Genomic DNA, 12,364 nt, shown 5'->3' with positions numbered 1-12,364 from the left:
CTTATGTGGAAGATGGAGGTAAAAAAATATTCTCCTCACCTGACTGCAGAGAGCAGGCCCTGAGTCCTCCCACCGCCCTCTCTCTCGCCCAACCTGGCCAACTGGATGCCTCAGGACCTCCGCCAGCTGCCAAAGTGGCTGCTCAGGACCTGCCCTCAGTTATGGAGGGCCCCTGTGACTCCCTGCTGCTCTGCCTGTGATATGCATACTCACCCTCTTTCAGTTTACTTCCAAATCTGAAAAAGGGGCAGAATGGCACCCACCTCCCCAGGCTGTGGGGAGGGATCAGGGATGGGGTGTGACGACAGGGGATTATGGCTGGAAAGCACCACATAAGTGAAAGGAACGATTGCTCTTTAAAAACTGTCATTATGGGGCGCCTGGGTGGCACAGCGGTTGAGCGTCTGCCTTCGGCTCAGGGCATGATCCCGGCGTTATGGGATCGAGCCCCACATCAGGCTCCTCCGCTAGGAGCCTGCTTCTTCCTCTCCCACTCCCCCTGCTTGTGTTCCCTCTCTCACTGGCTGTCTCTATCTCTGTCAAATAAATAAATAAAATCTTTAAAATAAATAAATAAATAAATAAATAAATAAATAAATAAATAAATAAAAATAAAAAATAAATACTGTCATTTTGGGGGCGCCTGGGTGGCGCGGTCGTTAACCGTCTGCCTTCGGCTCAGGGTGTGATCCCGGTGTTCTGGGATCGAGCCCCACATCAGGCTCCTCTGCTGGGAGCCTGCTTCTTCCTCTCCCACTCCCCCTGCTTGTGTTCCCTCTCTCACTGGCTGTCTCTCTCTCTGTCAAATAAATAAATAAAATCTTTAAAAAAAAAAAAAAAAGCTGTCATTTTGGACCAATTAGCCCTGCCCGAAGAAGGACAGAACACCTTGGCCATCCGCATCGGATCGTGAGCCTAAGCAGAAGGCCACGGATTTCAAAGACAGTATAAAAACAGAACTAACTCATGCGGGAAACGAAAAGGGGTTCGAACCAGATAAGATCGTGTTCAATAACCAACTACCCATTCAGGCTGCTTGGCACACGTGTCGTTTCATCTGAAGCAGCCCCTATGAGTACGTGTCCTTTCATTTTACAGAGAGGAAGACTAAAGCTCCAGCAAGTTAAGTAGCCTTTCCCTTTGGTGGACCGTGGGGGTGTCATGCTAGGTATCCCAAATACAGGGAGCCCAAAACAGGGGGATCAGACGTAGATGGTACTCTAGTTGTCCCATCCCTCACCTTCTTGACCAAAGACCCACCTCCTCCATCGGGCACCCTCAACTCACTTCACCCCCATGCAAACCAGAGGTGGTAACTCTGGGTCGGCAGCATTCCCTGCGGCTCTGGGACATCACAGAGGCTGAGGCTGGAGCTACCCCTCGCTGCACTGGCCCCGCGCCATCCACGCCACCCATGCAGAGGCCGCTCAGAGGAGCTCAGCCACTCTCCACGAAGCAAGGCTCGGCAGGACCCCCGGGACAACCTCCCGGGCATGAACCTGCCGGTGCAGTGTGGCCCAGAGCGGCGGCCACCCCAGACGCTGCTCACCCACGGGGCTCCCCCTGCCCGCTCTCTCAGCCCTGGTGGCCCCGCCCAGCCCTCACTGTGCTCAGGACGCAGTCCCTTCCCCACCAGCCGCTCCACACTCCCTAGGGCACACACGCTGGTGCAGAAATGCGTTCCGGAAGACCACTTTCCATGGCAGGTGCCAGAAACCCAACTCAAACTGAAACAGGACAGAAAACGTTATCAGCTCCCGTGATGGAGAAATTCAGGACAAGAACAAATTGTAGCTGAGGCTGGGGACTCAGCCCCCACCACCTTCGGAGCCTGAGTCCCTTCCGTCCATTGCCCTTCTCACCTTCTCTCTGCTGGATGGCCGACATGGCTCTCAAGGCGGACGTTCTCTGTGGGGCAGGGAGCGGGGCAGCCCCCAGGTCACGGCCTTATCATCATCCAACCCAAAATAAATAAATATACATATATACAATCACCTTTGTATCTAATCACTATCGCTAACTTCTCACAAAAATGTCAGATCCGAAAGGTAGAGATTTTGGTCCAGCGGTCCCACTACTATATTTCCAGGGCCCATCATAACGCATAGCAGGTGTTCAGTAAATATTTGTTGAATTAATAAGTGGTCCCTTCAAGCTCTCCCTCCTAATTACCCTAAAGAGACCAAACTAAGCCACTCTCTAGGCCTGGTAAGATTTTGTTCTCCTTCACCCTTACCCTCTCCCAAACCTTAGACCTACAGGCTGGGGTCACAAACTCCTTAAAGAGGAGTGACCATGGGTGACCCTTGAAGCATTAGGGAGGGCAGGGGGCTCTAGGGCCTGGGGTGCAGCTGGGAAGGGGCACAGGGAAGCCTGGCTCCCAGACAGTGGTGAGAAAGCTCCCTGCCCCCCTCCCCCCCACCCCCCAGGGCTGCTCTGCCAGGTGGGGAAGATTAGAGGAGGCCAGGGGACCAAGGACCCCTCTCTCTCTAAAGGCCTGGCTCTGAAGGTCGCTCCCAGGGCCCTGTCTCAGACCCCTTTGCAGCTTTCCAGGGCAACACCCGAGCCTCCAGAAGGCCACCTTTCTCAAACATCCTGGCAGCCCAGACTCTCGGGGTGGTTTGAACTGCTCCCCACGCTCCCCCTGCCCAGGCCCTTAGCAGGCCCCTCTCCCTGGAAGTCCTGCTCAGATCAGCTCACAGCAGGTGCTGAGGAAGCAGTGTGGCCCGCCCACCAGTGACAAGGCCCACCTTTCCCCCCTCCCTTTCTGTTAGGTCCTGGGGGGGGGGGCGCGGGGAGGACAGGAGGGAAGGGGACACCCAGCATGCCCCTTGCCCCTCTCAACAGCTGATTCCAGCCTCCTAAAAACTAAAATGCATTCCCCTGTGGAGTGGAGGCTCCAAAGGCCCTTTGAAGTGAGAGGAATAAAGCCACACTGCTCTCCCCCAGAGACCACAGCAGCCACCCAGCCGCCTCCCAGAGACAGGAGAACGTTTGCCCTCAAACGCGTGCAGATGAAAAGGCACTGGGGGTGGCAGGGACCTGGGGTGATGGGTAAAAGGAAGATCAGACAAACTTTTGTTATTGCCTCTCAAGGGGAAGCGGAGGTAAAAAGCTGCCTGCGAAATGTCACCAGATAATGAATGCTATTTTCCTCCCGCGGCTGCGGTGCCAGTCAGATGTGATGAGAGAATGGCAGCGATCCTTGTGAGGAATTTGGGGGGATCGCCTGCTCTTCCAAGCCTGAGGGGCCGTGGCTGAGCCCCCTCCTTCCCGCCACCACCCTCTTGTTCTACCCTTCACAGAAATAATAAATCTAAATAGAGCAGAAAAAAAATAACAGAAATAATAAATAATACCAGTCTCCCAAGGTTATTGTGAGAATCGTGTAAGATAATACATTCAATCCATCTTGGCAAAGGCAAAACAGGCCGACGGTCAAAAGTCGGATGGAGGTCAATGGAGCCCAGGCTAAAAACTCCCCCAGAGCTTGTAAGCCCTGCAAGGGCCACAACCGTGCCTTTTTAGCGTGATAAGCCCAACACAAGGTCTGGTGCATAATAGGTGCTCAACGAATGAAGGGAGGGAAGGAGGAAGAGAAACAAGGGAACAACGCAAGGCCACAGGACGGCCGAGTCGGAGGCCCCCCGACTTCCCCCACATGCCCCAACATGGTAATACTTGTGACCCAGTTACCTGGAGACTTTGGCTTGAAGTAACTCCCTGGCCCAGAATTTTCCATGCAGGCCCGAATGCTCAATTTTTTCTGAGCTCCCAAGCAGCAGAAGGGAAGGAGTAGTCACCATGTACCCGATTCACTTTCTTGGGGGCATAGACAGTGTGCTCGTTCTTTCTTCAAACATTCTCCACGTTCCAGCTGTGGGCCAGATGCCGAAACTGGCTCTGGGGTTACAGAACTGACCAAGAGGGGTGTCTGCCTTTGGGGGGCAGACATGGCCTCTCTGTGAATTAGAGCTGTCCCTATGAATGGGGAGCAAGCCGCCCCTCCTGCTCCCGGGCTCACTCACACCGGAAGGAAATTGGCCCCGTGTGGCCTGCCTTCTAGCCGGTCCTGGGACAAAGCCCACAGAAGTTCAGGAGTAATTAAAGCTCAGATTCCCCACCGTGTCCTGTCCCACTGGGAGGCGTGTTATCACATTCAACTGGGAAAGAATCTGAAGCCCAGGGTGGGGCTGGGGGCCCGGGTCCTACCAGTGCTGGACACAAGTTCTGGTCCGGGAGGGAGCTGTTGCTCAAGAGCTCAGAGACAGACAGGTGGTCCCTTCTGGTCCTGAAGAATGAAGTACCACGATGCTTCCCTTTGGTGGGAAAAGGGAAACCAGGGTTCACATTTCCCAGGACAGCGTCGTCTGACTCATCTTGGAGACAGTGGGGACCTCACTGCAAGGGATAGAGAAGGAGGCAGGGCCTGTGGCTCTCTGTCTCTTCCTTGGGACAACGGAGGGGCACAGAAGAGAAGGTTTGGGGCCTAGGAGCTAGGGGGCTGGAAGGGGGAAGGAGTGGAGGGGGCGAAGTCCGGCACGTTGGAAACAAAAGCGGCTTTTTTAAAAAGTGAGCGGGAAGAGCGATGGGCTGCAGCCTCATAAAGGAGGAAAAAGAGGGAAAGACGAAAGATTAAAAATAGTTGCTTGGAGAGGAAAGAGGTGTTCAGATGTCTTGAGGCTTGCTAGGATTTTCTCTGAAGCATTATCTGTAAGTGAAACGCTCAAGTTCAACTGTTTTAATAATAGGCGGGTGCTTTTCTTAATGGGAATTCAGTGTGGATCACTTTACTGGCTAGGGAAGCACAAGCAGATAGCACCGTGTCGAATCTGGAGAGTCAGCATGTGGAAGGAGCCCTGGTTCTATAGCACTGGGTTCAGATCCCAGGGTTTTTTGTTTTTTTAGAGATTTTATTTATTCATTTGACAGAGAGAGAGACAGCCAGAGAGAGAGGGAACACAAGCAGGAGGAGTGGGAGAGGAAGAAGCAGGCCCCCAGCGGAGGAGCCTGATGCGGGGCTCGATCCCAGAATGCCAGGATCACACCCCGAGCCGAAGGCAGATGCTTAACGACTGAGCCACCCAGACGCCCTTCAGATCCCAGTTTTGCTGTGTGACTGTGATCAACTTACTCAAACTCTGAGACCCAATCCTTTCAACTGTAAATTGGGGTTCATTGTGCTTATCTATTAGTGATACCAAGAGAATCAAATAAGACATCATCTATAAATTCCCTTTCATAGAAGAGGCACTAAATAAATAGATGTTTCCCCTCATATGGGATCTCCAAAAATTGTTCAAAATGTAAGCAAGGCTCTTTGTTGCCACTTGGTTGCAGCATACCTGAATTCAGGATGGGACAGTAAGTACCAGGAATCACTGTGGGCCCCTAAGATTGTCTCACATTTTCCCACAAAGTAAGAATGTCTCCTTCCAAGCTTCCTTGGACACGTCTCCGTGTTCTCAGAATCCCCTCCAATCCCAGGATTAACGACAGCAGTAATTAATGCCGTGGGGTTTATGAAATCATTCTGGGTGTGTTTAGCTCATTTGAACTTCACAAGAGCCCTGCGAGGTATTCAAGAGGGTTTTGGTATTCGTCCCACTTTGGAGGTGATAAAACAGAAATTCTGACAAATTCAGTGGCTTGCCCGGGTCTCACCATCTAGTCATCGGTGGAACAGAGCCCCGAGCCTGCCCCGAGCCTGCGGCCTCTCCCTGACACCACCGCCATCTCCCATGAGCGAGTCTGGCCAACACAGCTTACCAGTAACCGAGCATCTGCTCTGAGAGGAAATGGGGCCTTTCCCTTCTACGCCAAGAGGAATTGGCCTTTCCTGGGGGGTCAGCTGTTTACTCTGCGTCTCTGGTGAGTGTCATTGCGTTACTATGCTAGGCCACCATAACCAAGTGCCACGGGCCGTGTGGCCCAAACAAGAGAAATGGATTCTCTCCTATTCCTGGAGGTTAGAAGTCCAAGGTCGCGGTGCCAGCAGGTTGGTTCCTTGGTGTACAGATGCTTTTCTTCTCTCTACTTTCTTCACATCATCTCCCCTTCATGTCTGTTTCTGTGTCCACATTTCCCCCTTTTTATAAGGACACCAGTCATATTGGATTAGGCTCACCCTAATGACCTCATTTTCTTTTATTTTTAAAGATTTTATATAGTTATTTGAGAGAGACAGAGAGTGTGAGACAGAGCACAAGCAGGGGGAGCAGCAGTGGGAGAGGGAGAAGCAGACTCCCCACTGAGGAGCCCAATGTGGGGCATTCCATCCCAGGGTCCCAGGATCATGACCTGAGCCGAAGGCAGATGCTTAACCGACTGAGCCACCCAGGTGCCCCCTAATGAAGTCCTTTTAACTTGATTACCTGTGTAAGGACCCTATCTCCAAATAAGGTCACATTCTGAGATACGAAGAGTTGGGACCCCAACATATCTTTTGGGGGGTGGGGGGGGGGGACGATTCAAACCATAAAAATTATCATCTCCCTTTGGCAAATGAGGAAGCCAGTTCAGAGAGGTTAAGTCACATAGGCAAAGTCACACAGCTAGGGAAAGAGCACTAATGCCAGAACTTACGTGGTCACCCACCACACTGTGTCCCTGGCTCAGTGGCTACGCCTCCATGGAGCCCATCGCCTGCCATGGGCACAAAGGGAACTGTGCTGCAGAGTTGCCCTCGTGGCTGGGTCAAGGATTAGAGAGAGGAAGGGCAGAAGGGGTCCCCTCCCTCCCTGCTACTGCCTCCTCAGGCCAGGGGGGAGTGCCTCCTTCCCCGGCTCCCCAAGGCTGGTTGGTGTGCCCCCATCTCAGCGGGGAGCCTGGGCAGGTTCTGGTAACAGTGCCCACTTGCGACTTAAAATGAAGTTGGTTTTGCTCAGATGCTTGAGTCATGTTTGGAGTTTCCTAATGGCCTGGTTCCTGCCTTGCAGTCCCAGTAAAGGACCCCCGAAGTCAAGAATTAACTCCGCACACACACCACTGGGCTCGCTCGCACACACTTCCCTGAAGTCCTTTCCCGAGGACGGAGGAGCATTTGGGGCTGGGGACTGGGAGGGAGGAGGGAGACAAGAGCACTGTGGGGTCCGTAAGACGGGCCCCGGGACAGAGCAGGGAAGCCAAACAGGCAGCCCAGCCCAAAGGGCGTTTTCCAGCAGGATGACGTACCACCTGCTGCTAAGCGCGCCCTCTGCGTCTGCCCCACTCGCCCAGGAAACAAAACTCCCCAAGCACACTCCGCAAGAGCACACTTTACCCCGTTGCCTAGCTTGTGTCCCGTTTGCCCCGGAGACTGGGGAGACCCAGGCTTTGTGCTGGCTGTGGGCCCAGCGGGGCCGCCATCCACGAGCCAAGTTATCATAAGAATTCGATAGATAATATAGGAAATTGCTTAGCACACAGTAGCAGGTGCTGTGCAAAGTAGGGCGCAGGTGGACGGCGACAGGTTCATGCTCAACTGACATGTGAAAGTGGCTAAGATCTGGAATGAAACTCACCAGTGAGTTGCAAAACCTTCCAGAGCCAGGACTGTGCCCTTTTAATGTTACCATCCCTGCACGGCGTCTGGTGCACAACAGATGTTCCACCAATAAAAGAAGCAAAAGAATAAGAGAAAGAAAGAGGGATGTTGCAAAGGGCAGGTCATGTCCCTTGAAACATAACAGTAACTTACATTCACTGCCTGTACTCACTGTTAGAAACATAACAGTAACTTACATTCACTGCATGCCAGGTGCTCTTCCAAGGTGCTTTGTGTAAATGAGTCAGCTTATTAAGGCTCATGAGGCAGGACGTGTCATGAGCCCACCTTATAGATGCGGCGGTGCCGTCACAGAGAACCACACCACTTGCCCGAGACGCTCCAGCTAGCAAGTGGCCAAGCAGGACTGGAAGCCAGGGGCTCGGCAGTAACTATCAATGCTTCTCCTGTGCCCCCAAATCAAATCTCCTCACACAGTGCTGTCCCAGGAGAGCCAGGATGACTGAGCGCAGGAGGCAACTAGAACCATCGGGTCCCCTCCTCCTCCTCCACACCCTCCTCCATACACGACAGGTCCCGAGCTAGCCTGGCTATTCCATGCTGTTGTCATTGCTAGAAGCTGTGAGAAGAGGCATCCTGCCTCCAATCTTGCCTAGTGCTGACCCCATCCAGAAAAGAGGAGCCAGATCTGCCCGGCTTTTTCTCCTCTGGGATCAGCTCAGTGCCACATGCTTGAAAACACTTCGAACCACCTCTGTTCCTTCCCCTGTGAAAGATGCCCTTTACCTTCTTTCTTTTTTTTTTTTTTTAAACATTTCGTTCATTTATTTTAGAGACAGAGAGAGTAAGCAGGGGGAGGGGCAGAGGAAGTGGGGGAGGGAGAATCCCAAGCAGACTCCACGCTCAGCTCTGGACTTGACGTGGGGCTCGATCTCACGTCCCTGAGATCATGACCTGAGCAGAAGCCAAGAGTCAGATGCTTAATTGACAGAGCCACCCAGGTGCCCCCCCCCACCTTTACCTTATTTCTGCCTTTTGAAATCCTACTCATCCCTCAAGACATTCCAAACACTCTTTCCTCCATGATGTTTGCTCCGATCTCCCCTTGCCTACCCCATGTATACCTGTCCCCCTCCACAGGGAGCTCCTGGAGCATGGGGTCTGGTCCAGCTCTTCTCCAGAGCCTCAGAACCCTGATACCACGTGCCTGGCCCAGAGTAAGTGTTCGGGTGTGTTCACTAAATTAAAAGCGTAAGGACACTGCGACTCCTCAGCGTTGAATGCTACTTTACAGTCAGCATTAGTTATCTATTGCTGTGTAACAAATTACCCCCAAATGGAGCAGTTTAAAACATGCATTTACTGTCTCACGGTTTCTGTGGGTCAGGAATCCAGGCTCAGCTCGGTCGGGTCCACTGGCTCTGGGTCTGTCGTGCAGTGGAACAAGGTGTCGGTTGGGGCTGCCATGACCTTAAGGCTCAAAGGGGGTGGGTCTGCTTCCAGCTCCCTCCTGTGACCGTCAGCAGGAGCTGATGGACCTCTGGCTGTTGGCTGGAGGCTACCCTCAGTTCTTTGCCCTCTGAACCTCTTCATAGGGCAGGTCACGACAGGGCAGCTTGCTTCCTCGGCGTGAGCGAGTGAGAGGGTTGCTTGTCTTTGCAAAACAACCTTGCAAAGGATACTCCATCGCTTTGGGTATTCTGTCTGCAACACTGAGTCCGGCCCCCACTCCAGGGGAGGGCTTACGCAAGCGCATGAATCCGTGGAGGCAGGACCTACTGGGAGCCATCTGGGGAGGCTGTCAACCACACAGGGAAAAGCATTTCGTAGGACATTATTTGCCAAAGTGGAGCTGGTCCAGAGGAGGGCATGGTCAGAATGAGAGGACCACCTGGGGGGAGGGCTGTGAGTCTTTTCAGCACATGAAAATATAAGGTCTTCCACAACGGCTCAATTCCTGGACCACGGTGACCGCCCTGTTTTCTGCCACAGGTACAGCTGTCTCAAGGTGCAGTTGTGCTCCTGGTCCCTGCATCCCCACTACTGAATGCTTCCCAGCCTGCTCACATTCCCTTAATAACCATAACATCCCCGCGTAGCATACCCCTTTGTGCAAAGCACTTTCACATTCATTTCCTCGCTTTCCTTATTTCTGTCCTCAGTGGGTAGTTCTTAAATTCCCATTTGACAGCTGAGGAAACTGAGGCCCACAAACGTCAAGATCACAGAGCCTAATGAATGGCTGGCTTCATAAACCCTGGCTGACAGCCCCAATTTGTCTCAACTTTTAAAAACTTGCTTCTATATCAAGACAGTCCCATCTCTAAATGAAAGAAATTCTATACAATTTTAGCCTACAGTGAGAACAAGGCCTTTCTATTTATTTCCCCAAAACTTAGTGTCAAGGCAGTGCCATCTTCCCCAGACTCTTGGCTTCAGTGACCACATGCTTCCTGACCACTTGAAGTCAAGTCCAGCTCCCAGAGGGGCCCCAAGTACCAGCCCTGGGACCTCAGAGGGACCTCTGGGCATCAGCAGTTGCAAGTTTTGGAGATGGCTCCTTCCTCCCTTTCCTCCACAGTGGTGTCTTCTCCCCAACTTAGGCATTGACAGGCCACATATTCTCCCTCCCTTCATAGAAACAATTCTCAGTAAAGAAGACAGAGAGGCTTGGTAGGCTGGGCATGGGATTTGGGCCGACAAGTATCCGGCTGTGACATCTCGGTCCTCAGATCTCTGCGTCTTGTAAGGAAATCATCCTGCTGTGGTTTGGGGTGCCAATGTCAGGGGTACTGGATGATAGTCTAATGAGCTCATCCTACAAAAACCATAGAGAAAAGTTACCCCCAGAGGATAAGGGCAAGGTGTGCTCTGAAGGAAGTGGACTCTTTTTTTTTTTTTAAGATTTTATTTATTTATTCGACAGAGATAGAGACAGCCAGCGAGAGAGGGAACACAAGGAGGGGGAGTGGGAGAGGAAGAAGCAGGCTCATAGCGGAGGAGCCTGATATGGGGCTCGATCCCACAACACCAGGATCACGCCCTGAGCCGAAGGCAGACGCTTAACCGCTGTGCCACCCAGGCGCCCCGAAGGAAGTGGACTCTTGATCAGTTATCCAAGGAGGACGGTCTCGAGCAGGCGGAGGGGGACCCCCCCCATCTACCAGAACCCCCTTCCCTTGGATACGGACCTCAAGGAGGGGAACTTGATATGCACTTCAGAGTGAGGGCAATAGGATGTCATGGGAGACAGATTAACGGGTCCCAAAGACGTCCACATCCTAATCCCTGATACCTTTGAATATGTTACTCTAATATGGCAAAAAGGGCTTTGCAGATCTAAGTTAAGGATCTCAAGGTGGTGAGATTATCCTGGATTATGTGGATGGGCCCAATATAATGACAAGGGCCCTTACAAGAGGGAGGCAGAAGCCAGGGTCAGATGTGCCAATGGAAGCAGAGGTCGGAGTGATGAGGCCGCCAGCCTGTGGTCACTGGGAAAGGCAACAACACAGATTGCCCCCTAGAACTCCCCAAAAGAGGGCAGTCCTGCTGACACCTTAATTTTAGCCCGTTGACTTCCAACCTCCAGAACTGTGAGATCATACATTTATGCTGTTTCAAGCCACAGAGTTTGTGCTAATTCAATGCCACGGCAACAGAAAACTCATACGGCTAATCCGTTATAAAGAAATCGGCCAGGAGACAGAGTGGGTCAACAGCACCGCTCTGAAACCCAACCGTCTGGGTACATGTTGCTCTGGTTTACTCCCCTCTGAGTCACCCAGAGCCTGTGCGCTACCGTCGTGCACCCACAATGGGGCCAGGGAGTTCAAGGGAGCAGCCCCTTCAGGGGGTCAGGTGGCAATGGCGTTGGTAATAACCAGAGACACCCCCCTCCCCGCCTCCTGAAGAGGAGGTGACTCGCCTGGGAGGTCCAGCCTCTGCTGTCCAGTGAGAGAGCTTCTGGAAATGCCCACCCTGGGGGATCAGGTCTTATTTCATCAAGGAAAGCTTTTGGGGTCCCCCCTCCCTGATATCCCCTGTAGCGAAGCCTGCTGCAAGAGTCCTCAGCTCCAGGCCCTACACACAGGAGGCTGCCCACCAACAGACCTAAGGAGATAGTCAAAGTTGCCAAAAGCCTCAAGGGCAAGTCCTAGGGAGGCTGCCCCCCTCTGCTCTGCAGGGCCCAGCTTTGGCCTTGGAGCAGGGCTGAGCCTCTGTCCTGGGGCAGCCTGCAGCAACTCCCCTTCCTCGCTGTACCCCGTAGGTCACAGCTCTCGGCTGCCCTCTGGCTTCAGCTCTCAGACCCTCCAACAAACCCTGTCGGGATTATAAAGGTCACATCTCATCTGGGGGCCCTCTGGAGGTTGTCCAGAAGCTGTGGAAGTCCAGGTGGCCGGTCTGGAACAGCAGAGCAGAGGGTGAGGGTCCGAGGGCTACCTGAGAAAGGGACAGGCTTCTGTGAGTCAACATAGCGCACGCCTAGGGACCCCCAACTGGGGTTGGTTTCAGGTGCCGGGCCTGCCTCCCTTTCCTCCACTCAGATCCCTGCCCCACATCAGTGGCTCAGAAGCACAGGCTGAACGGGAACCATACCTTCTAGACTAGAAACTGGGACACTCATTGGCGTAAGAAACAATCTGGCAGATGGAGTCTGATTTCAGAATTACCAGCCTTTTTTAGGACACTGCAATCAATGGAGAGAACAATAGGACAAAATATTTAAAATGTAAAATATGGTCCCTCTCCATAAATCTCACCACGATGAAGCTCCCAATAGCTCTCGCCCCTGCAAAACTCTCTGAGGACAAAGATCGTGTCTCACTCACTGCTGGGACGCAAATATCTTGGTGCTGGGCATTTAGTAAATCTGTG

This window comes from Ursus americanus, chromosome 12 (assembly GCF_024610735.1).
Source record: "Ursus americanus isolate L20-20 chromosome 12, mUrsAme1.1.p, whole genome shotgun sequence".
Classification (NCBI taxonomy): domain Eukaryota; kingdom Metazoa; phylum Chordata; class Mammalia; order Carnivora; family Ursidae; genus Ursus; species Ursus americanus.
Note: the sequence above shows the minus strand (reverse complement) of the source record.